This window comes from Ranitomeya variabilis, chromosome 4 (assembly GCF_051348905.1).
Source record: "Ranitomeya variabilis isolate aRanVar5 chromosome 4, aRanVar5.hap1, whole genome shotgun sequence".
In the NCBI taxonomy this organism is placed as follows: Eukaryota; Metazoa; Chordata; class Amphibia; order Anura; family Dendrobatidae; genus Ranitomeya; species Ranitomeya variabilis.
Window position 1 is genome coordinate 559,835,453 of NC_135235.1, and position 24,206 is coordinate 559,859,658.

Below are 24,206 nucleotides of genomic sequence, written 5' to 3' on the forward strand. Positions count from 1 at the left end.
CACACACGGATGGAGCATCCTCCTCCTGATGGTTTCCATAGGTGACATTATGCACATGTACAGTCATGCATACAGTGATGCAGGGTAATGAGAGCCGGCGCCGCGGGCTGCTACAGGGCGCAGTACACATGTCCCGGTATGCACAGTGCTGGGAGTGAGGGCTCGGTACCTGCCGGTGATATCCTGGCGCTGCTGGCCGGGCTGCTGTCTCCTTGGTCCGCAGAGCTAGAGGAAAGGGGACGAGCGCCGGCGGGGGCGAGCACAGGAGCTGTCAGGAGAGCTGGGTCACGTGAACAGAGATGGGGGGAGCGACTGTCACTAAGACCGGGGGAGAGGAGAATGAAGGGGCTGAGCCAGTGCAGGGATTACCGGACAGCTGGACACCTGCCAGGAGGAGGGAGAGGGGCTGTCACCATGTGCACACTACAGCCAGGAGGAGGGAGAGGGGCTGTCACCATGTGCACACTACAGCCAGGAGGAGGGAGAGGGGCTGTCACCATGTGCACACTGCAGCCAGGAGGAGGGAGAGAGGCTGTCACCATGTGCACACTACAGCCAGGAGGAGGGAGAGGGGCTGTCACCATGTGCACACTACAGCCAGGAGGAGGGAGAGGGGCTGTCACCATGTGCACACTGCTGCCAGGAGGAGGGAGAGGGGCTGTCACCATGTGCACACTGCTGCCAGGAGGAGGGAGAGGGGCTGTCACCATGTGCACACTACAGCCAGGAGGAGGGAGAGGGGCTGTCACCATGTGCACACTACAGCCAGGAGGAGGGAGAGGGGCTGTCACCATGTGCACCCTACAGCCAGGAGGAGGGAGAGGGGCTGTCACCATGTGCACACTTCTGCCAGGAGGAGGGAGAGGGGCTGTCACCATGTGCACACTACAGCTAGGAGGAGGGAGAGGGGCTGTCACCATGTGCACACTTCTGCCAGGAGGAGGGAGAGGGGCTGTCACCATGTGCACACTACAGCCAGGAGGAGGGAGAGGGGCTGTCACCATGTGCACACTGCTGCCAGGAGGAGGGAGAGGGGCTGTCACCATGTGCACACTACAGCCAGGAGGAGGGAGAGGGGCTGTCACCATGTGCACACTGCTGCCAGGAGGAGGGAGAGGGGCTGTCACCATGTGCACACTACAGCCAGGAGGAGGGAGAGGGGCTGTCACCATGTGCACACTGCTGCCAGGAGGAGGGAGAGGGGCTGTCACCATGTGCACACTACAGCCAGGAGGAGGGAGAGGGGCTGTCACCATGTGCACACTACAGCCAGGAGGAGGGAGAGGGGCTGTCACCATGTGCACACTGCTGCCAGGAGGAGGGAGAGAGGCTGTCACCATGTGCACACTTCTGCCAGGAGGAGGGAGAGGGGCTGTCACCATGTGCACACTACAGCCAGGAGGAGGGAGAGGGGCTGTCACCATGTGCACACTACAGCCAGGAGGAGGAGGGAGAGGGGCTGTCACCATGTGCACACTACTGACAGGAGGGAGAGGGGCTGTCACCATGTGCACACTGCTGCCAGGAGGAGGGAGAGGGGCTGTCACCATGTGCACACTGCTGCCAGGAGGAGGGACAGGGGCTGTCACCATGTGCACACTGCTGCCAGGAGGAGGGAGAGGGGCTGTCACCATGTGCACACTACAGCCAGGAGGAGGGAGAGGGGCTGTCACCATGTGCACACTGCTGCCAGGAGGAGGGAGAGGGGCTGTCACCATGTGCACACTACAGCCAGGAGGAGGGAGAGGGGCTGTCACCATGTGCACACTGCAGCCAGGAGGAGGGAGAGAGGCTGTCACCATGTGCACACTACAGCCAGGAGGAGGGAGAGGGGCTGTCACCATGTGCACACTGCTGCCAGGAGGAGGGAGAGGGGCTGTCACCATGTGCACACTGCTGCCAGGAGGAGGGAGAGGGGCTGTCACCATGTGCACACTACAGCCAGGAGGAGGGAGAGGGGCTGTCACCATGTGCACACTACAGCCAGGAGGAGGGAGAGGGGCTGTCACCATGTGCACCCTACAGCCAGGAGGAGGGAGAGGGGCTGTCACCATGTGCACACTTCTGCCAGGAGGAGGGAGAGGGGCTGTCACCATGTGCACACTACAGCTAGGAGGAGGGAGAGGGGCTGTCACCATGTGCACACTGCTGCCAGGAGGAGGGAGAGAGGCTGTCACCATGTGCACACTTCTGCCAGGAGGAGGGAGAGGGGCTGTCACCATGTGCACACTACAGCCAGGAGGAGGGAGAGGGGCTGTCACCATGTGCACACTGCTGCCAGGAGGAGGGAGAGGGGCTGTCACCATGTGCACACTACAGCCAGGAGGAGGGAGAGGGGCTGTCACCATGTGCACACTACAGCCAGGAGGAGGGAGAGGGGCTGCACACTACAGCCAGGAGGAGGGAGAGGGGCTGTCACCATGTGCACACTGCTGCCAGGAGGAGGGAGAGGGGCTGTCACCATGTGCACACTACAGCCAGGAGGAGGGAGAGGGGCTGTCACCATGTGCACACTGCTGCCAGGAGGAGGGAGAGGGGCTGTCACCATGTGCACACTACAGCCAGGAGGAGGGAGAGGGGCTGTCACCATGTGCACACTACAGCCAGGAGGAGGGAGAGGGGCTGTCACCATGTGCACACTGCTGCCAGGAGGAGGGAGAGGGGCTGTCACCATGTGCACACTACAGCCAGGAGGAGGGAGAGGGGCTGTCACCATGTGCACACTGCTGCCAGGAGGAGGGAGAGGGGCTGTCACCATGTGCACACTACAGCCAGGAGGAGGGAGAGGGGCTGTCACCATGTGCACACTACAGCCAGGAGGAGGGAGAGGGGCTGTCACCATGTGCACACTGCTGCCAGGAGGAGGGAGAGAGGCTGTCACCATGTGCACACTTCTGCCAGGAGGAGGGAGAGGGGCTGTCACCATGTGCACACTACAGCCAGGAGGAGGGAGAGGGGCTGTCACCATGTGCACACTACAGCAAGGAGGAGGGAGAGGGGCTGTCACCATGTGCACACTACAGCCAGGAGGAGGGAGAGGGGCTGTCACCATGTGCACACTGCTGCCAGGAGGAGGGAGAGGGGCTGTCACCATGTGCACACTACAGCCAGGAGGAGGGAGAGGGGCTGTCACCATGTGCACACTGCTGCCAGGAGGAGGGAGAGGGGCTGTCACCATGTGCACACTACAGCCAGGAGGAGGGAGAGGGGCTGTCACCATGTGCACACTACAGCCAGGAGGAGGGAGAGGGGATGTCACCATGTGCACACTGCTGCCAGGAGGAGGGAGAGGGGCTGTCACCATGTGCACACTGCTGCCAGGAGGAGGGAGAGGGGCTGTCACCATGTGCACACTACAGCCAGGAGGAGGGAGAGGGGCTGTCACCATGTGCACACTGCTGCCAGGAGGAGGGAGAGGGGCTATCACCATGTGCACCCTACAGCCAGGAGGAGGGAGAGGGGCTGTCACCATGTGCACACTACAGCCAGGAGGAGGGAGAGGGGCTGTCACCATGTGCACCCTACAGCCAGGAGGAGGGAGAGGGGCTGTCACCATGTGCACACTGCAGCCAGGAGGAGGGAGAGGGGCTGTCACCATGTGCACACTGCAGCCAGGAGGAGGGAGAGGGGCTGTCACCATGTGCACCCTACAGCCAGGAGGAGGGAGAGGGGCTGTCACCATGTGCACACTACAGCCAGGAGGAGGGAGAGGGGCTGTCACCATGTGCACCCTACAGCCAGGAGGAGGGAGAGGGGCTGTCACCATGTGCACACTACAGCCAGGAGGAGGGAGAGGGGCTGTCACCATGTGCACCCTACAGCCAGGAGGAGGGAGAGGGGCTGTCACCATGTGCACCCTACAGCCAGGAGGAGGGAGAGGGGCTGCACACTGCAGCCAGGAGGAGGGAGAGGGGCTGTCACCATGTGCACACTACAGCCAGGAGGAGGGAGAGGGGCTTTCACCTTCTGCACACTACAGCTAGGAGGAGGGAGAGGGGCTGTCACCATGTGCACACTGCTGCCAGGAGGAGGGAGAGAGGCTGTCACCATGTGCACACTTCTGCCAGGAGGAGGGAGAGGGGCTGTCACCATGTGCACACTACAGCCAGGAGGAGGGAGAGGGGCTGTCACCATGTGCACACTACAGCCAGGAGGAGGGAGAGGGGCTGTCACCATGTGCACCCTACAGCCAGGAGGAGGGAGAGGGGCTGTCACCATGTGCACACTACAGCCAGGAGGAGGGAGAGGGGCTGTCACCATGTGCACCCTACAGCCAGGAGGAGGGAGAGGGGCTGTCACCATGTGCACACTACAGCCAGGAGGAGGGAGAGGGGCTGTCACCATGTGCACACTGCTGCCAGGAGGAGGGAGAGGGGCTGTCACCATGTGCACACTGCTGCCAGGAGGAGGGAGAGGGGCTGTCACCATGTGCACACTACAGCCAGGAGGAGGGAGAGGGGCTGTCACCATGTGCACACTGCTGCCAGGAGGAGGGAGAGGGGCTGTCACCATGTGCACACTACAGCCAGGAGGAGGGAGAGGGGCTGTCACCATGTGCACACTGCTGCCAGGAGGAGGGAGAGGGGCTATCACCATGTGCACCCTACAGCCAGGAGGAGGGAGAGGGGCTGTCACCATGTGCACACTACAGCCAGGAGGAGGGAGAGGGGCTGTCACCATGTGCACCCTACAGCCAGGAGGAGGGAGAGGGGCTGTCACCATGTGCACACTGCAGCCAGGAGGAGGGAGAGGGGCTGTCACCATGTGCACCCTACAGCCAGGAGGAGGGAGAGGGGCTGTCACCATGTGCACACTACAGCCAGGAGGAGGGAGAGGGGCTGTCACCATGTGCACACTACAGCCAGGAGGAGGGAGAGGGGCTGTCACCATGTGCACCCTACAGCCAGGAGGAGGGAGAGGGGCTGTCACCATGTGCACACTTCTGCCAGGAGGAGGGAGAGGGGCTGTCACCATGTGCACACTACAGCCAGGAGGAGGGAGAGGGGCTGTCACCATGTGCACCCTACAGCCAGGAGGAGGGAGAGGGGCTGTCACCATGTGCACACTGCTGCCAGGAGGAGGGAGAGAGGCTGTCACCATGTGCACACTTCTGCCAGGAGGAGGGAGAGGGGCTGTCACCATGTGCACACTACAGCCAGGAGGAGGGAGAGGGGCTGTCACCATGTGCACACTACAGCCAGGAGGAGGGAGAGGGGCTGTCACCATGTGCACCCTACAGCCAGGAGGAGGGAGAGGGGCTGTCACCATGTGCACACTACAGCCAGGAGGAGGGAGAGGGGCTGTCACCATGTGCACACTGCTGCCAGGAGGAGGGAGAGGGGCTGTCACCATGTGCACACTGCTGCCAGGAGGAGGGAGAGGGGCTGTCACCATGTGCACACTACAGCCAGGAGGAGGGAGAGGGGCTGTCACCATGTGCACACTGCTGCCAGGAGGAGGGAGAGGGGCTGTCACCATGTGCACACTACAGCCAGGAGGAGGGAGAGGGGCTGTCACCATGTGCACACTACAGCCAGGAGGAGGGAGAGGGGCTGTCACCATGTGCACACTACAGCCAGGAGGAGGGAGAGGGGCTGTCACCATGTGCACCCTACAGCCAGGAGGAGGGAGAGGGGCTGTCACCATGTGCACACTACAGCCAGGAGGAGGGAGAGGGGCTGTCACCATGTGCACACTGCTGCCAGGAGGAGGGAGAGGGGCTATCACCATGTGCACACTACAGCCAGGAGGAGGGAGAGGGGCTGTCACCATGTGCACACTACAGCCAGGAGGAGGGAGAGGGGCTGTCACCATGTGCACCCTACAGCCAGGAGGAGGGAGAGGGGCTGTCACCATGTGCACACTACAGCCAGGAGGAGGGAGAGGGGCTGTCACCATGTGCACACTGCTGCCAGGAGGAGGGAGAGGGGCTGTCACTATGTGCACACTTCTGCCAGGAGGAGGGAGAGGGGCTGTCACCATGTGCACACTACAGCCAGGAGGAGGGAGAGGGGCTTTCACCTTCTGCACACTACAGCTAGGAGGAGGGAGAGGGGCTGTCACCATGTGCACACTGCTGCCAGGAGGAGGGAGAGAGGCTGTCACCATGTGCACACTTCTGCCAGGAGGAGGGAGAGGGGCTGTCACCATGTGCACACTACAGCCAGGAGGAGGGAGAGGGGCTGTCACCATGTGCACACTGCTGCCAGGAGGAGGGAGAGGGGCTGTCACCATGTGCACCCTACAGCCAGGAGGAGGGAGAGGGGCTTTCACCTTCTGCACACTACAGCTAGGAGGAGGGAGAGGGGCTGTCACCATGTGCACACTGCTGCCAGGAGGAGGGAGAGGGGCTGTCACCATGTGCACACTTCTGCCAGGAGGAGGGAGAGGGGCTGTCACCATGTGCACACTACAGCCAGGAGGAGGGAGAGGGGCTGTCACCATGTGCACACTGCTGCCAGGAGGAGGGAGAGAGGCTGTCACCATGTGCACACTTCTGCCAGGAGGAGGGAGAGGGGCTGTCACCATGTGCACACTTCTGCCAGGAGGAGGGAGAGGGGCTGTCACCATGTGCACACTACAGCCAGGAGGAGGGAGAGGGGCTGTCACCATGTGCACACTACAGCCAGGAGGAGGGAGAGGGGCTGTCACCATGTGCACACTACAGCCAGGAGGAGGGAGAGAGGGGCTGTCACCATGTGCACACTTCTGCCAGGAGGAGGGAGAGGGGCTGTCACCATGTGCATGCAGCGCCCCAGAGTCCTGGTCGTTGCAGTATCATGGCTCAGCCACTAAGGGGGGCCATGGTGCGTTCGATGGCACTGAAGGAGTTCTCTGAGCAGGTATCACAGTCACCAATACATTTCACAGCTGGGCCTCCGGGGGGAGCTAAGGGTGCTATTCATTAGGCCACTCCCCACCATAGTGGGTAAACTGGGGGTCAGGCAGGAAGTTAGAGAGAACGCTGACGGGATTGAACGGAGCAACACCCTGTGGCAGGGGGTGTTGTGAAGGGAGAGACTGTAGGGTCTCTGCCAGGGGTGGGATCCTGGCAGAGGCTTGGCATTGAAAGAACGTAACGGGTCCGCGCAGGCTCCTGGAAGCGGCGGGACTCAAGAAAGGACTAGAAGCGAGATAGATTGTGCTGAGTGAGAAACGAAGTCAAGCGAAAGGAGATACCAGTGAGGGTTGTGCTGAAAGAGGCAGCACCTTACTGAGGCGCACTACCGGTGGCCGGAACGCCGAGGAGGTAAAGAGTTTCAAGCCATACCTCAGACCTACGGCAGGGCAGTTAGCTTTAGGCGGACTGTCTCACGCATCACCCAGGAAGGCAAAGGGGGGTACCAACAGGAGAGGGGCGCAGATAGAGTCCCGGAAGATCTCCGAGCCTCCCCGTCATACGGGTGCGTTCCTACCATAGTATCTGGAGGGACGAGGAAGATCTTTGCGAATTAAGTTGTTGTGAGGGAACACGAGAAACAGACACAACAGTTGTGGGGTACTTTCCGTAAGCACAGCAGGGAAGGACTGCAACACATAGCGCTAGAAGGAAGGCACCGATTTCCACCTGCAAGGAGAGCTCTGGAAGTGCCATTGGACCGGCCGGACTTGCGCAGCCTGGTGAGCCGTATTCTGGACTGAGGACCCAGAGAGCTTCAGTAAAGAGGTAAAGAGACTGCAACCTGGTGTCCTCGTTATTTACCGCGACCTACACCCCACAACTGCACCGCTACACCGTTACTACACCACTTATTGCACCGGACGTCCCCCACTGACAGACAGGGCCACGGACCGGGTCTAGCCACCGTGACAACCCCAGGACTGAGACCTAGAGGCCCGGCTCCGGGTACCCCTCGGCCCTGCGGCGGTGTGGGGGCGCTCCAACTTGGCGTCACGAACAGGATCTACTTAAGCCTGAAGAATCAGGTCATGTGTGCCTAGAGACTGTGATTTGTTGTGCTTGGACTGTACTTTATTACAAAGACTGTGCTGCGCCATTAGCCGCCAAAAGTTCCCGCCAAAACCGCCGCCATTACAGCGCTGAGGAGAGCGCAGGAGAAGAAGAAGGGCGTGGAAGTGGGCGTGAACAAGCTGAAGAGCGCGAAAGACAATGGCCGCCCAGTCTAAATATCTCGGCCCCTTGAGGACGTGTCCGTCAGCAGCCGAGATCCGCCTCCTGATCCTTAATGGTGGGCAGAGACAGAGAAAGCGGAACCGCCCACGAAGGAGAGAGCGGGAAAAGGACCAGGAAGAAGAAGCGAGCAACATGGAGGACGCCATGGCCAGCCGCCCGGAGCCGGAGCGTGGGGTCGGAGCTGAGGACTCCCCCAGTTACCCGGAGAGGCACCGCAGCCAGACCTCCACAGTTGACGCTGACCTCCTGCAGACCGAAGCGGACGAGCTGATCCACCAACCCCGGCGGATGCAGCCGAGCACTGAGGCCGGGTGGAAGAAGACCATCATCGGGAGCCTTGTCAGACGTCTGTCGGCAGCCTCGCTTGGTCCGGAGCAGGGAAGAAGGACCGGCGCTCCGAAGCTGGAAAGCAAGGCCCTGCCGGAAAGTGAGGTGCTGCAAGCGGAGATGACAGCGTCGCAGCACAAGGCCCCGCAACCAGCGTTCCAGACCCCAGCGGAGACGGAGCAGACCGGCACCGGAGGAACCGCATCTGAAGCAGGTAGGAAGAACGACCCTGCCCTGATGATTGACACCACTCCGGTGACTGCTAGTGCCACCGCTACTGACTCCGTTCCAGTGACTGAACTTGCAGCAGCACTACCTGCTGCCCTGATTAAGACTACCTCTGAACCGACGAGTCCCAGCACTACTACTACAGAGTGCATTATCTCTATCACTGAATTTACTACCAAAATTGACATTCGAACCCAGATTATACCTGAAAGACCGATTAGTGACATTGATACCGCATCGGATGAGAAGTTGAACGCAGATCTTCCCAGGCCAGGAAGTGTTCACTACCAACTGATGCCTTGCAACCTACTACAAGAATAAACCTCGGAAACCTGAAAATGTAAATAGTTAACTGTTCATTCCTTTAACTGTTCCTGTTTGCTACTAAACCCGTCTAGGGTTAAAGGTGACCCCTTTGTTGACCCGGGGCCACTGTTGTTGTTCTCAAAGTTTTACACAAGTTTAAAGAACTGCAGAAATCATGGACTGTGCATGATTCAAACTCTCCCTTGTAAAAAGTTGCACCTTCTTAAGGGTGCTCCCTACTGGTTTTAGCCAAAGACACTTTGCGAAGATATTTGCCCTATTGGTTTGAGCCAAAAGACACTTTGCGAAGATTCCTTCTCTACTGGTTTTAGTTAAAGACACTTTGCGAAGAAACCTTTCCTACTAGTCCTAGTTAAAGACACTTTGTGAAGATCCCGGGCTGGAACTTTGCATAAGACTGGTAGGCTGAGAAGACGAGCTACCTCAGAAAGACTTGGTCCCCTCTTAAAGGGGATGTGACGAAGTAAATTTGAAAGAGATACTGTTACCGAACAGTAATGTGATAATGATGCCTTGAAAAAGAAAATGTAACTGTTTTACATGCCGAGTTATATGTGTTGAAGTTGTTGAAATGTGAAATCTGAATAATGTTTTGTAGAAAGGAAAGATGCAGAGAGCCCGTAGGGGTAGATGTAGAAGCCTGCATAGTTGAAAGAAAAAGAAGTAATAATGAAGGTGAGGATAGAAGGTAAACCCTGCGTCCCCATTGAAAAGTTACTTTGTTACTAAGGACAGAGAGTGAACCCGTAGGGGTTAGAGAGTGAGTCCTTAAAGGAGCCGAGTAGAGCGGGCTCAGAGTTCTTTAAATGAAAGGAATGTTATGTCTATACTGTGTATAGTAGCGAAAGGCAGTAGGCCCTGGCTGAACAGGGCGGTCCTGTAAAAGAAAGGAGAGGCAGTAGGCCTGGTGCCGTAGGGACAGGCGGTCCTGCAGGTTCACAAGAAGGAGAATGTAAAGTTGAAATGCCTTATAATGTGATTATAGGAAGGCCTTTGATAGACTAAGAGTGTGAGTTTCTTAAAGGCAATGTTAAGTTATTGTTCCAAAAATTGCACTAAGTAGAATACCCGGTTGGGTAACAGAAGTTATTTATGCTCTGTAATTTATAATGTTGATTATGTTTGTAACGTTAAAAGTGTCCTCACCTCCCATAAAGGGAAGCTTACTTAAGTATACTTACTGTTATTTGCACTCAACAAAATTGTATGTCTTTTTGCTAACCTGTATTGTTGTTTTTCTTCCCAGTCCCGGAGTACTGTGTTTAACCAGGGGGGAGTGCAGCGCCCCAGAGTCCTGGTCGTTGCAGTATCATGGCTCAGCCACTAAGGGGGGCCATGGTGCGTTCGATGGCACTGAAGGAGTTCTCTGAGCAGGTATCACAGTCACCAATACATTTCACAGCTGGGCCTCCGGGGGGAGCTAAGGGTGCTATTCATTAGGCCACTCCCCACCATAGTGGGTAAACTGGGGGTCAGGCAGGAAGTTAGAGAGAACGCTGACGGGATTGAACGGAGCAACACCCTGTGGCAGGGGGTGTTGTGAAGGGAGAGACTGTAGGGTCTCTGCCAGGGGTGGGATCCTGGCAGAGGCTTGGCATTGAAAGAACGTAACGGGTCCGCGCAGGCTCCTGGAAGCGGCGGGACTCAAGAAAGGACTAGAAGCGAGATAGATTGTGCTGAGTGAGAAACGAAGTCAAGCGAAAGGAGATACCAGTGAGGGTTGTGCTGAAAGAGGCAGCACCTTACTGAGGCGCACTACCGGTGGCCGGAACGCCGAGGAGGTAAAGAGTTTCAAGCCATACCTCAGACCTACGGCAGGGCAGTTAGCTTTAGGCGGACTGTCTCACGCATCACCCAGGAAGGCAAAGGGGGGTACCAACAGGAGAGGGGCGCAGATAGAGTCCCGGAAGATCTCCGAGCCTCCCCGTCATACGGGTGCGTTCCTACCATAGTATCTGGAGGGACGAGGAAGATCTTTGCGAATTAAGTTGTTGTGAGGGAACACGAGAAACAGACACAACAGTTGTGGGGTACTTTCCGTAAGCACAGCAGGGAAGGACTGCAACACATAGCGCTAGAAGGAAGGCACCGATTTCCACCTGCAAGGAGAGCTCTGGAAGTGCCATTGGACCGGCCGGACTTGCGCAGCCTGGTGAGCCGTATTCTGGACTGAGGACCCAGAGAGCTTCAGTAAAGAGGTAAAGAGACTGCAACCTGGTGTCCTCGTTATTTACCGCGACCTACACCCCACAACTGCACCGCTACACCGTTACTACACCACTTATTGCACCGGACGTCCCCCACTGACAGACAGGGCCACGGACCGGGTCTAGCCACCGTGACAACCCCAGGACTGAGACCTAGAGGCCCGGCTCCGGGTACCCCTCGGCCCTGCGGCGGTGTGGGGGCGCTCCATGCACACTTCTGCCAGGAGGAGGGAGAGGGAGAGTTGGGAGACATCTCTTTTTTGAACAATCAAACAAACCAGAGTTCAGCCAACATCTACTGTATCTATTGTGTATGGAGGTTTAGAAGGAATTGGTCACTAGTAGTGATGAGCGAGTGTACTCGTTGCTCGGGGGTCATCCGAGTATTTGTTAGTCTTCGGAGATTTAGTTTTCATCGCGGCAGCTGAATAATTTACAGCTATTAGCCAGGCTAAGTACATGTGGGGGTTGCCTGGTTGCTAGGGAATTCCCACATGTAATCAAGCCGGCTAATAGCTGTAAATCATGCTGCTGAGTCGATGAAAACTTAATCTCCAAGCAGTCATAAATACTCAGAGACCACCCGAGCGTGCTCGGGAAAACCCGAGCAAGGAGTACACTTGCTCATCACTAGTCACTAGGTTTTAGACTCCTAATCTGAAAGCAGCATAATGTAGAGACAGAGACCCTAATTCCAGCAATGTAACACTTACTGGGCTGCTTGCTGTAGTTTTGTTAAAATCATTGTTTTCCCAGCAGGAGATTATCACTAGATCACTAGAAGACTAGTAGTCTCATGCCATGTAGTCCCCAAATTCATGAGCTCAGAATATCCCTGCCCCCACCACTGATTGGCAACTTTCTGCCTATGCACAGTGCACACAGAAATCTGCCAATCAGCGGTGTGGGCGGGGTTATACAGAGCTTACAATTCAGAGAACTGCTAGAGTTGCAGAAGATAAAACAGTGATATTATAAAAACAACAGCACATGGCTGGAATCAGGGTCTCTTCGTGCATCCTGAATATCTCAGATGGGGTAACAAAAACCTGGTGACAGATTCCCTTTACCACTAGGACCACACAGTGCTATGTGCCATATGTCAGCCGTTCTCAGGCAAGTCATGGGACCAAACACTTTTGGGTACTTGTCTGTGACTTGTCATCTTAGCGCTGCAAAGAAAAACCGCAGCGGCAGCTGACATGTTACATGCGTGTTGTCTTTGGGCACTGCTGGAATTAAAGGGTTTTCCTGTTTCACAGAAACCCTGCCCCGTGGCTGCAATATGCATTCAAAAACAAAACCCCCCAAAAAATGTAAAAAGTGAGCATATACCCTGTAGTAAGTACGTGGCAATAGTAGATATAAATAATATAGGATACTTAGTTAAAGGGGTTGTCCACTATAAAACCAGAAAACCGCTTTAATAGTCCAGTGGAGGTCACAGGTCACACCGTGACCCAAATTAATTGCGCTTTTCGTATCACACTTTCAGCTGTAAGGTATCTGCAGACTGTCAGGGCATGCTGAGAGCTGTAGTTCTACCACAGATGGAGAAGACTGCAGTGGAGGACCACCCTGCAGTGTACACTATGGGCATGGAGCATTGCTGCACTTCATATGAGCAGGCAGAGAGAATCTGTACTGTAGGTCCTCGCTCACATATGTAGTCTTGATCTCAGCACTACAACCCCCAGCAATCCCTGTAACTCTCTCCACTGCCGGTAGATCCACCTTATGAAGTCAAATACTCCCGTTAGAAAACTACAACTCCCAGAATGCTCTGACAACTCGCGGATGTCACGGCATGCTGGGAGTTGTAGTTTCCTAACAGCTGTGGAGTCACAGGCTATAGAACACGGCCGCAAAACTACCCCACACAGCTCCCCCCAGCTCATGACAATGTCAACTCACCGTCCTGTACCGTAACACAGGCGGGGAGAAAACGTGACCGTCAGCTAAAAAACAGCCTTGTGATTGACAGCTTGTACTTCGCTTCGCACGGGAGAATGCGCGACCCTGTGGTGGGCGGGGTCATAGGCGAATGCGCATTTAACCACGCCCACTCGCGGCGATGCACCTCCCTGGTCCTGCTGCTGTTACTGCTGCGCCTGTTGGTTACCATGGAGACAGGATCAGCAGCAGCCGAAGTCTCCATCCCTCCCCCTACACGCTGACTCTTTGTGTGAGGGAGCTGTCTGAGGCGCCCACCCTGATGGGAGAGATTTTTTATATTTTTTTACCAGGGTGTGATGATAAAGCATGAAACACAGATAAATAATACAAAAGTGAACAGTTATAAAATCAAACCTTGTAATTATGTCAACCAAAAGGATGTGTACCACTATAGGCGGGAGACGTCATAGGACATCACAGGCGGGACACATTATAGGGCATCACAGGCAGGACACATTATGGGGCATCACAGGCAGGACACATTATAGGACATCACAGGCGGGAGACGTCATAGGGCATCACAGGCAGGACACATTATAGGGCATCACAGGCAGGACACATTATGGGGCATCACAGGCGGGACACATTATGGGGCATCACAGGCGGGACACATTATGGGGCATCACAGGCAGGACACATTATAGGGCATCACAGGCAGGACACATTATGGGGCATCACAGGCGGGACACATTATGGGGCATCACAGGCGGGACACATTATGGGGCATCACAGGCAGGACACATTATAGGGCATCACAGGCAGGACACATTATGGGGCATCACAGGCAGGACACATTATGGGGCATCACAGGCAGGACACATTATGGGGCATCACAGGCATGACACATTATGGGGCATCACAGGCGGGACACATTATAGGGCATCACAGGCAGGAGACGTCATAGGGCATCACAGGCAGGACACATTATGGGGCATCACAGGCGGGACACATTATGGGGCATCACAGGCGGGACACATTATGGGGCATCACAGGCGGGACACATTATGGGGCATCACAGGCAGGACACATTATGGGGCATCACAGGCGGGAGACGTCATAGGGCATCACAGGCAGGACACATTATGGGGCATCACAGGCAGGACACATTATAGGGCATCACAGGCATGACACATTATAGGGCATCACAGGCAGGACACATTATGGGGCATCACAGGCAGGAGACGTCATAGGGCATCACAGGCAGGACACATTATAGGGCATCACAGGCATGACACATTATAGGGCATCACAGGCAGGACACATTATAGGGCATCACAGGCAGGAGACGTCATAGGGCATCACAGGCAGGACACATTATAGGGCATCACAGGCAGGACACATTATGGGGCATCACAGGCGGGACACATTATGGGGCATCACAGGCGGGACACATTATGGGGCATCACAGGCAGGACACATTATGGGGCATCACAGGCGGGAGACGTCATAGGGCATCACAGGCAGGACACATTATGGGGCATCACAGGCAGGACACATTATAGGGCATCACAGGCATGACACATTATAGGGCATCACAGGCAGGACACATTATGGGGCATCACAGGCAGGACACATTATGGGGCATCACAGGCAGGACACATTATAGGGCATCACAGGCAGGACACATTATGGGGCATCACAGGCGGGAGACGTCATAGGGCATCACAGGCGGGACACATTATGGGGCATCACAGGCAGGACACATTATGGGGCATCACAGGCGGGACACATTATAGGGCATCACAGGCAGGACACATTATGGGGCATCACAGGCGGGACACATTATGGGGCATCACAGGCAGGACACATTATGGGGCATCACAGGCAGGGCACATTATGGGGCATCACAGGCAGGACACATTATGGGGCATCACAGGCGGGACACATTATAGGGCATCACAGGCAGGACACATTATGGGGCATCACAGGCGGGACACATTATGGGGCATCACAGGCAGGACACATTATGGGGCATCACAGGCAGGACACATTATGGGGCATCACAGGCATGACACATTATGGGGCATCACAGGCAGGACACATTATGGGGCATCACAGGCAGGACACATAATGGGGCATCACAGGCAGGACACATTATGGGGCATCACAGGCAGGACACATTATGGGGCATCACAGGCGGGACACATTATGGGGCATCACAGGCATGACACATTATGGGGCATCACAGGCAGGACACATTATGGGGCATCACAGGCATGACACATTATGGGGCATCACAGGCAGGACACATTATGGGGCATCACAGGCGGGACACATTATGGGGCATCACAGGCGGGACACATTATAGGGCATCACAGGCGGGAGACGTCATAGGACATCACAGGCAGGACACATTATAGGACATCACAGGCGGGACACATTATAGGGCATCACAGGCAGGACACATAATGGGGCATCACAGGCAGGACACATTATAGGGCATCACAGGCGGGACACATTATAGGGCATCACAGGCAGGACACATTATGGGGCATCACAGGCGGGACACATTATGGGGCATCACAGGCAGGACACATTATGGGGCATCACAGGCAGGACACATTATAGGGCATCACAGGCAGGACACATTATGGGGCATCACAGGCAGGACACATTATAAGGCATCACAGGCGGGACACATTATGGGGCATCACAGGCGGGACACATAATGGGGCATCACAGGCGGGACACATTATGGGGCATCACAATGGGGACACATTATGGGGCATCACAGGCAGAGATGGATCGCCCCCCAGGGCTAGGGGAACTCGGTACCGGGCCCTTCGGTTCTCGATGGGGATGTCACGGTGGCTGACCCGGTCCGTGGCCCTAGGGACGTCCGTGTTAAAAGGGGAAGTGTTCGTGATGCCACCTGTGGTATTTGGTCAGGGTGACCGACGCTGCTGTGAGGGGTCCGCTGGGGTGATGTTATGGCAGCTAGATGGTATACCTTCCCACAGGTGAAGTGTGTCCCCAGGGCTTCCCAGGAGTGTAGATGGTGGTGGAGGTTGCAAGGCGCAGGAAATAACGAGGACACAAGGTTGCAGTCTCTTTACCTTTACTGAAGGCTTCAGCATCCACAGTCCAGAGTACCGTTCACAGGGCAGGCTGAGTCCGGCCGGTCCGAAGGCAAATCCAGAGTCTCCTTATCCAAGTGGAAATCAGTAGCCTTCCTTCTAGCGCCTGTGTGTTGTAGTACCTCCCTGCTGAGCAACTCGGTAAGGTCCTCCCAACTTTCGTAGATGTTCTAGATGTCTTTCTCTCTGTCCCCCAGATGATATGGATAGGACAAACCCGTATGACTGATGGTGGCCTGAGGCTTGTTTATAGGGACCCTAGAGACGCCCCGACCCCCACAATTTGCCTCCGTGTCTTCATAGGTATTAAGGTCGGGCAGCCAACTTGGAATTGACTGTCCTGCCGGTCTCTGAAGTAAAGCGTAGAGTCAATTATTCCCTCGGTGTTCTGGCCACCGGCTACGCGCCTCAGAAGGAGGCAGCCTTTACAGGGCAGAACTCCTCCCGGTGTTTTCTCCTTGTGCTGTGACTTCGTTTTTCACCCTCTACAATACACTTCTCTTCGTGTCCTTTCTTAGGATGCTGCCGCACGTGGGGCAGGCGCAGCTCCGTAGCTTTCTGTCTCACTAGACCTCTGTCAGGATCCCACCCCTGACAGGGACCCTCTGTCTGCAGCTCAGATGTTCCTCCTTTCCCCCTGTCTGCCTGACAGGTCCTCTCTGGGTCAGAACCCAGACAGCGTCTGACTAACTTCCTATCCAAACCACCAGTTTTACCCTTCTGTGAGGAGTGCCCTACTAGATAGGAGCATAGCTCCCCCTGGTGGATTGGAGTGTGATGTGTGGTGTATGGTTTGTGATACCTGGAAAGATGAACTCCTTTATTACCTTCAGACGTAATATCACTCCCCCTGGTGGAGGAATGACATTACTGCAACAACCAGGACTCTGGGGCGCTGCAGAGACTTCATAGGACATCACAGGCGGGACCATTATGAGGCATCACAGGCAGGGCACATTATGGGGCATCACAGACGGGGCACATTTTAGGGCATCATGGTGGGACACATTATAGGGAATCACAGGCGGGAAACATTATAGGGCATCACAGGTGGGAAACATTATGGGGCATCACAGACGGGACACATTCTAGGGCATCACAGGCGGATCACATAATGGGGCATCACAGGCGGGACACATTATGAGGCATCACAGGCGGGACACATTATAGGGCATCACAGGCATGACACATTATGGGGCATCACAGGCGGGACACATTATGGGGCATCACAGGCGGGACACATTATGGGGCATCACAGGTGGGACACATTATGGGGCATCACAGGCAGGACACATTATGGGGCATCACAGGCGGGACACATTATAGGGCATCACAGGCAGGACACATTATGGGGCATCACAGGCATGACACATTATGGGGCATCACAGGCGGGACACATTATGGGGCATCACAGGCGGGACACATTATAGGACATCACAGGCAGGACGCATTATAGGGCATCACAGGCAGGACACATTATAGGACATCACAGGCAGGACGCATTATGGGGCATCACAGGCAGGACACATTATGGGGCATCACAGGTGGGACACATTATGGGGCATCACAGGCAGGACACATTATAGGGCATCACAGGTGGGACACATTATGGGGCATCACAGGCAGGACACATTATAGGGCATCACAGGTGGGACACATTATAGGGCATCACAGGTGGGACACATTATAGGGCATCACAGGTGGGACACATTATGGGGCATCACAATGGGGACAAATTATGGGGCATCACAGGCAGGACACATTATAAGGCATCACAGGCGGGACACATTATGGGGCATCACAGGCGGGACACATAATGGGGCATCACAGGCGGGAAACATAATGGGGCATCACAGGCAGGACACATTATAGGGCATCACAGGCGGGACACATTATGGGGCATCACAGGCGGGACACATAATGGGGCATCACAGGCAGGACACATTATAGGGCATCACAGGTGGGACACATTATGGGGCATCACAGGCGGGACACATAATGGGGCATCACAGGCAGGACACATAATGGGGCATCACAATGGGGACACATTATGGGGCATCACAGGCGGGACACATTATGGGTATCACAGGCGGGACACATAATGGGGCATCACAGGCGGGACACATTATGGGGCATCACAATGGGGACAAATTATGGGGCATCACAGGCAGGACACATTATAAGGCATCACAGGCGGGACACATTATGGGGCATCACAGGCGGGACACATAATGGGGCATCACAGGCGGGACACATTATGGGGCATCACAATGGGGACACATTATGGGGCATCACAGGCAGAGATGGATCGCCCCCCAGGGCTAGGGGAACTCGGTACCGGGCCCTTCGGTTCTCGATGGGGATGTCACGGTGGCTGACCCGGTCCGTGGCCCTAGGGACGTCCGTGTTAAAAGGGGAAGTGTTCGTGATGCCACCTGTGGTATTTGGTCAGGGTGACCGACGCTGCTGTGAGGGGTCCGCTGGGGTGATGTTATGGCAGCTAGATGGTATACCTTCCCACAGGTGAAGTGTGTCCCCAGGGCTTCCCAGGAGTGTAGATGGTGGTGGAGGTTGCAAGGCGCAGGAAATAACGAGGACACAAGGTTGCAGTCTCTTTACCTTTACTGAAGGCTTCAGCATCCACAGTCCAGAGTACCGTTCACAGGGCAGGCTGAGTCCGGCCGGTCCGAAGGCAAATCCAGAGTCTCCTTATCCAAGTGGAAATCAGTAGCCTTCCTTCTAGCGCCTGTGTGTTGTAGTACCTCCCTGCTGAGCAACTCGGTAAGGTCCTCCCAACTTTCGTAGATGTTCTAGATGTCTTTCTCTCTGTCCCCCAGATGATATGGATAGGACAAACCCGTATGACTGATGGTGGCCTGAGGCTTGTTTATAGGGACCCTAGAGACGCCCCGACCCCCACAATTTGCCTCCGTGTCTTCATAGGTATTAAGGTCGGGCAGCCAACTTGGAATTGACTGTCCTGCCGGTCTCTGAAGTAAAGCGTAGAGTCAATTATTCCCTCGGTGTTCTGGCCACCGGCTACGCGCCTCAGAAGGAGGCAGCCTTTACAGGGCAGAACTCCTCCCGGTGTTTTCTCCTTGTGCTGTGACTTCGTTTTTCACCCTCTACAATACACTTCTCTTCGTGTCCTTTCTTAGGATGCTGCCGCACGTGGGGCAGGCGCAGCTCCGTAGCTTTCTGTCTCACTAGACCTCTGTCAGGATCCCACCCCTGACAGGGACCCTCTGTCTGCAGCTCAGATGTTCCTCCTTTCCCCCTGTCTGCCTGACAGGTCCTCTCTGGGTCAGAACCCAGACAGCGTCTGACTAACTTCCTATCCAAACCACCAGTTTTACCCTTCTGTGAGGAGTGCCCTACTAGATAGGAGCATAGCTCCCCCTGGTGGATTGGAGTGTGATGTGTGGTGTATGGTTTGTGATACCTGGAAAGATGAACTCCTTTATTACCTTCAGACGTAATATCACTCCCCCTGGTGGAGGAATGACATTACTGCAACAACCAGGACTCTGGGGCGCTGCAGAGACTTCATAGGACATCACAGGCGGGACCATTATGAGGCATCACAGGCAGGGCACATTATGGGGCATCACAGACGGGGCACATTTTAGGGCATCATGGTGGGACACATTATAGGGAATCACAGGCGGGAAACATTATAGGGCATCACAGGTGGGAAACATTATGGGGCATCACAGACGGGACACATTCTAGGGCATCACAGGCGGATCACATAATGGGGCATCACAGGCGGGACACATTATGAGGCATCACAGGCGGGGCACATTATGGGGCATCACAGACAGGGCACATTTTAGGGCATCATGGTGGGACACATTATGGGGCATCACAGGCGGGACACATTATGGGGCATCACAGGCTGGACACATTATGGGGCATTACAGGCGGGACACATTATGGGGCATCACAGGCGGGACACATTATAGGGCATCACAGACGGTACACATTATAGGGCATCATAGGCGAGACGTGATAGGACATCCCAGATGAGGCACATTTGACATCCCAGGCGGGACACCTTTTAGCGCATCACAGGCGTGAGACGTCATAGCAGATCCCAGGTGAGAGACATTCAATCATAGAGCATTCCAGGGGGGAGACACATCAATGGACACCCCTGATGAGAACATCATATGGCATCCCAGACTAGACATATTATAGGGCATCCCAGACGAGATACATTATAGGGCATCATATGCAGGACACATAATAGGGCATCGCAGGCGGGAGTCGTCATAGGGCACATTCCAGGCACGACACGTGATAGGGCATCACAGGTGGGAGACGTCATAGCCCATCACAGGTGGGACACATTATAGGGCATCACTGCGTGAGTCGTCATAGCTCATCCCAGGCAGGACACATTATAATTATTATTATTATTATTATTATTATGTATTTATATAGCACCATTAATTCCATGGTGCTGTACATGAGACGGGGTTACATCAAAATATAAATATAACTTACAGTAAACATTATAGGGCATCACAGGCGGGAGACGTCATAGGGCATCCCAGGTGGGACACATTGTAGGGCATCCCAGAAGGAACACATGATAGAGCATCAAAGACGGGAGATGTCATAGGGCATCACATATGAGACACATTATAGAGCATCCCAAGAGAGACATATTATAGGGCTTCCCAGGTGGGACACATTATAGGGCATCACAGGCGGGAGTCGTCGTAGGGCATCCCAGGTGGGACACATTATAGGGCATCCCAGGAGGAACACATGATAGAGCATCACAGGCCTGAGGTGTCATAGGGCATCCCATATGAGACACATTATAGGACATCCCAAGTGAGACATATTATAGGGCTTCCCAGTCGGGACACATTATAGGGCATCACAGGTGAGAGGCATCATAGAGTTTCCCAGGAAGATGGATCTATGATCTCATTGGATCACATAGCACAATATACCCGGCAAAAACAGAGGCTAAATGAAATCATTGTGGAATTTATTGGGGATGTTTTTCAAAATCCTTCTATAAAAACCAACCTGTGTCCAGTGGCCCACTATGCTGTTATATTTTGCTACCAACCTTCAGGTCAGACATGCTTATCAGTGTCAATGGACTCATCACATATATTTTCCATGTTAAAAAGGAGTGGGATGAACGGGGGTGTACATAAAAATCATGGGGCCCCATGGCAGAATTCCTAATGCCCCCCCCCCACACACACACACACACACACACATACACAATAAAAAAAAAAATAATAATATTTGGCGGGATCACAGAAGAGCATTTTTCAGAACCATGCAGCTCTTTCAATGTAAATTTTCTCCTATTGTAGTAATTTAGTGAACAGCACCAATCACAGGTGTGAGACATAATAGCAGATCTCAGGCGTTGAGAAGTCATAGGGCATCTGCAGCGCCCCAGAGTCCTGGTCGTTGCAGTACTGGAGCTCCGCCGCTAAGGGGGGCTATGGTACATCTGATGGCACTGAAGGAGTTCATCTGACCAGGTATCACAGACACCAATACACTTCACAGTCTGGCCTCCAGGGGGAGCTAAGGGTTCTGTTCATTAGGCCACTCCTCACAATCTGGTAAAACTGGGGGTTAGGCAGGAAGTTAGATGAGAAAGCTGACTGGGTTGGAACCAGGCAACACCTTGTGGCAGAGGGTGTTGTAGGGGAAGATTCAGAGGGGTCCCTGTCAGGGGTGGGATCCTGACAGAGGCCTAGCAACCAGAAAGAACGTTACGGGACCGCGCCTGCACGATATAGCGGCGGTACCCTAAGAAAGGACAAGAAGCGGGGTTTATTGTGCTGAGTGAGAAACGAGATCAACGCAACAAGGAGAATACCAGTAGGAGTCGTGCTGTAAGACGAGGCAACATCCTACTGAGGCACATAACCGGTGGCCGGAACGCCGAGGAAGTATAGAGCTCCAAGCCAAACTTCAAACCTACGGCAGGACAGCCTGGTTAACCGTATTCCGGACTGAGGACCCTGAAGCCTTCAGTAAAGAGGTAAAGAGACTGCAACCTGGTGTCCTCGTTATTTGCTGCAACCGGCACTTCACTGCACCGCACTACCACCACCATCCACATCTATTATTTGGGCGCCCCTCAGCAGGGTCACGGACCGGGTCTAGCCACCGTGACAACCCCAGAGCAGAGACTCAGAGGCCCGGTACCGGGTACCCCTCGGCCCTGCGGCAGTGGGGGTGCTGCAAACTTGGCGTCACGAACAGGGTCTACTTAAGCCTGAAAAATCGGGTCATGTGTGCCTTGGAACTGTGATTTATTATACTTAGACTGTGACTTACTGCAAAGACTGTGTATTGCCACTTGCCGCCAAAAGTTCCCGCCAAAAGCCGCCGCCATTGCAGCGCCACAGGGAGCGCAGAGGAAGAAGAAGGGCGTGCCATGGGAGGAGACTACCAAAGCGGCGCCAGAAGTAGCGACCGCCCCCTCCGACTTCTGCTGCAAGATGACGACGTGCCCAGCAGCAGAGGAGAACCGCCCCCTGATTTGCAACGGCGGGAACGAGGCGAAGAAGGAGCTCGACCTTGGAGAAATGGCGGAGCCAGGTGCATGCGTTGCCGCCGCATGCCGGACAGCGATGATGAACAGCAAGTGCCCGAGCGACAGCGAGGTGATCCCGGCTTGCCCTCACCCACCAGAGGCGGACTCGCGTCCACCGCCGGTGAAGGATCTGAACTCCTTGGAGCCGCCGGTGGAGGACCCGAGCCTACCTATCCCAGCCACGGAGCCATGGAGGGCGGAGCCACATCAAGAAGCCATCTCGGAGGAGCCGCGGTCCAGGCTGCCGCCGATTCCAGTGTCCTCGTCAACGGAACAGATCGACATCGGTGGAATCACATCAGGCGCAGGTATGGACGGCGCCCCTACTCCCCCGGCCGATTCTGCTCCCCCGACCGATCCAGCTCTCCTGACCGATCCCGCTCCCGTGACCGTTCCTCACCCCAGCAATAACTGTTTCCTCTCGGTGGAGCGGGTGATCCTCACCCCCGACGCAATGGGGAAGCTGGTACCTCCACTACCGACCAAGATGGGAGAACCCATAGATGTGGGCCCAGACGGGGTGGTCCTCCGGTGGGACACCCCCTGGACCGGGCCAGATGGAGCCCGGGAAGACGGCCTCACCCTCGCTGTGCTCACTTGGGAACAATATAAACAATGCCTGATCCTACATTGGAAAAACCGAAAAGAGACCGAACAGACTGATCCACTAACAGTACGACGCCCAAAGCCTGCGCACGGCAGGAAAGACGCGGTAAAGCGGGGAACTGTGCTGGCCTTTCACCCAAAGCGGGGTTGGGGCTCCATACAGGAACCGGGACTACCGACTGACGTCTTCGTTACTAGTTACAATGTAAAAACTCCCTGCTGCAACCAATATGGTGACCCATTGCAAAGGGGGGATCAGGTGACCTACACCCGCCACCGGAGTGCGCAAGGGTGGTGCGCTCGGAACGTCTGACGCTGTGAGCCTGAGGGAGCGTCACCTGTTGCCCCGACCATGACTGATCCGGGCTTGACAGATCTTGTTACTATCACCACCGTCCGCCTTGTAGCGGCTACCGAACTTGCAAACAGGGTTAGCTTTCAACTCCAGACACCGGGTGATTTGACGGCACCTGAGAGATCAACCACCGGTACTGACATTGCATCGGCCGGGGCCCAAGGACTGCCCCCTGTACCGCCAGAAAACTGAGTAATGAGTAAGCAAAAATGCTTTATTGATTGTAAATAGTTCATTGTTTTTCTGCTGTTATGCTGCTAAAACCCGTCCAGGGTTAACTCTTAAAGGGATCCCTTTGTTGACCCGGGATCCCTATTGCCTTTTGTTTGTTTTCTACTTTTTGCCTCAGTTATCAAGAGACTGCCGAATCATGGACGGTGAATGATTCAAAAACTGATGTTGT

At 55.2% G+C, this 24,206-nt stretch overlaps 1 protein-coding gene and 1 long non-coding RNA gene across 9 annotated transcripts in view; one reads left to right on the plus strand and one right to left on the minus strand.

The window, feature by feature from the left end:
• LOC143765743 (microtubule-associated protein tau-like) overlaps nucleotides 1–13,255 on the minus strand; it is a 108,283-nt gene extending 95,028 nt beyond the window's left edge. For 2 of the 8 annotated variants that reach the window (XM_077252731.1, XM_077252724.1), the window contains exon 1: nucleotides 170–370. The gene's annotated coding sequence lies outside the window, so the exon portion shown is untranslated. Of the gene's footprint in view, nucleotides 1–169; nucleotides 391–13,137 lie in introns of those variants that run through there. The other 6 variants (XM_077252728.1, XM_077252727.1, XM_077252725.1 and 3 more) reach the window with 6 other exon arrangements.
• The window catches only part of LOC143765745 (uncharacterized), a 121,109-nt gene that overhangs the window by 1,701 nt on the left and 95,202 nt on the right, over nucleotides 1–24,206 (plus strand). The window lies entirely within an intron of this gene.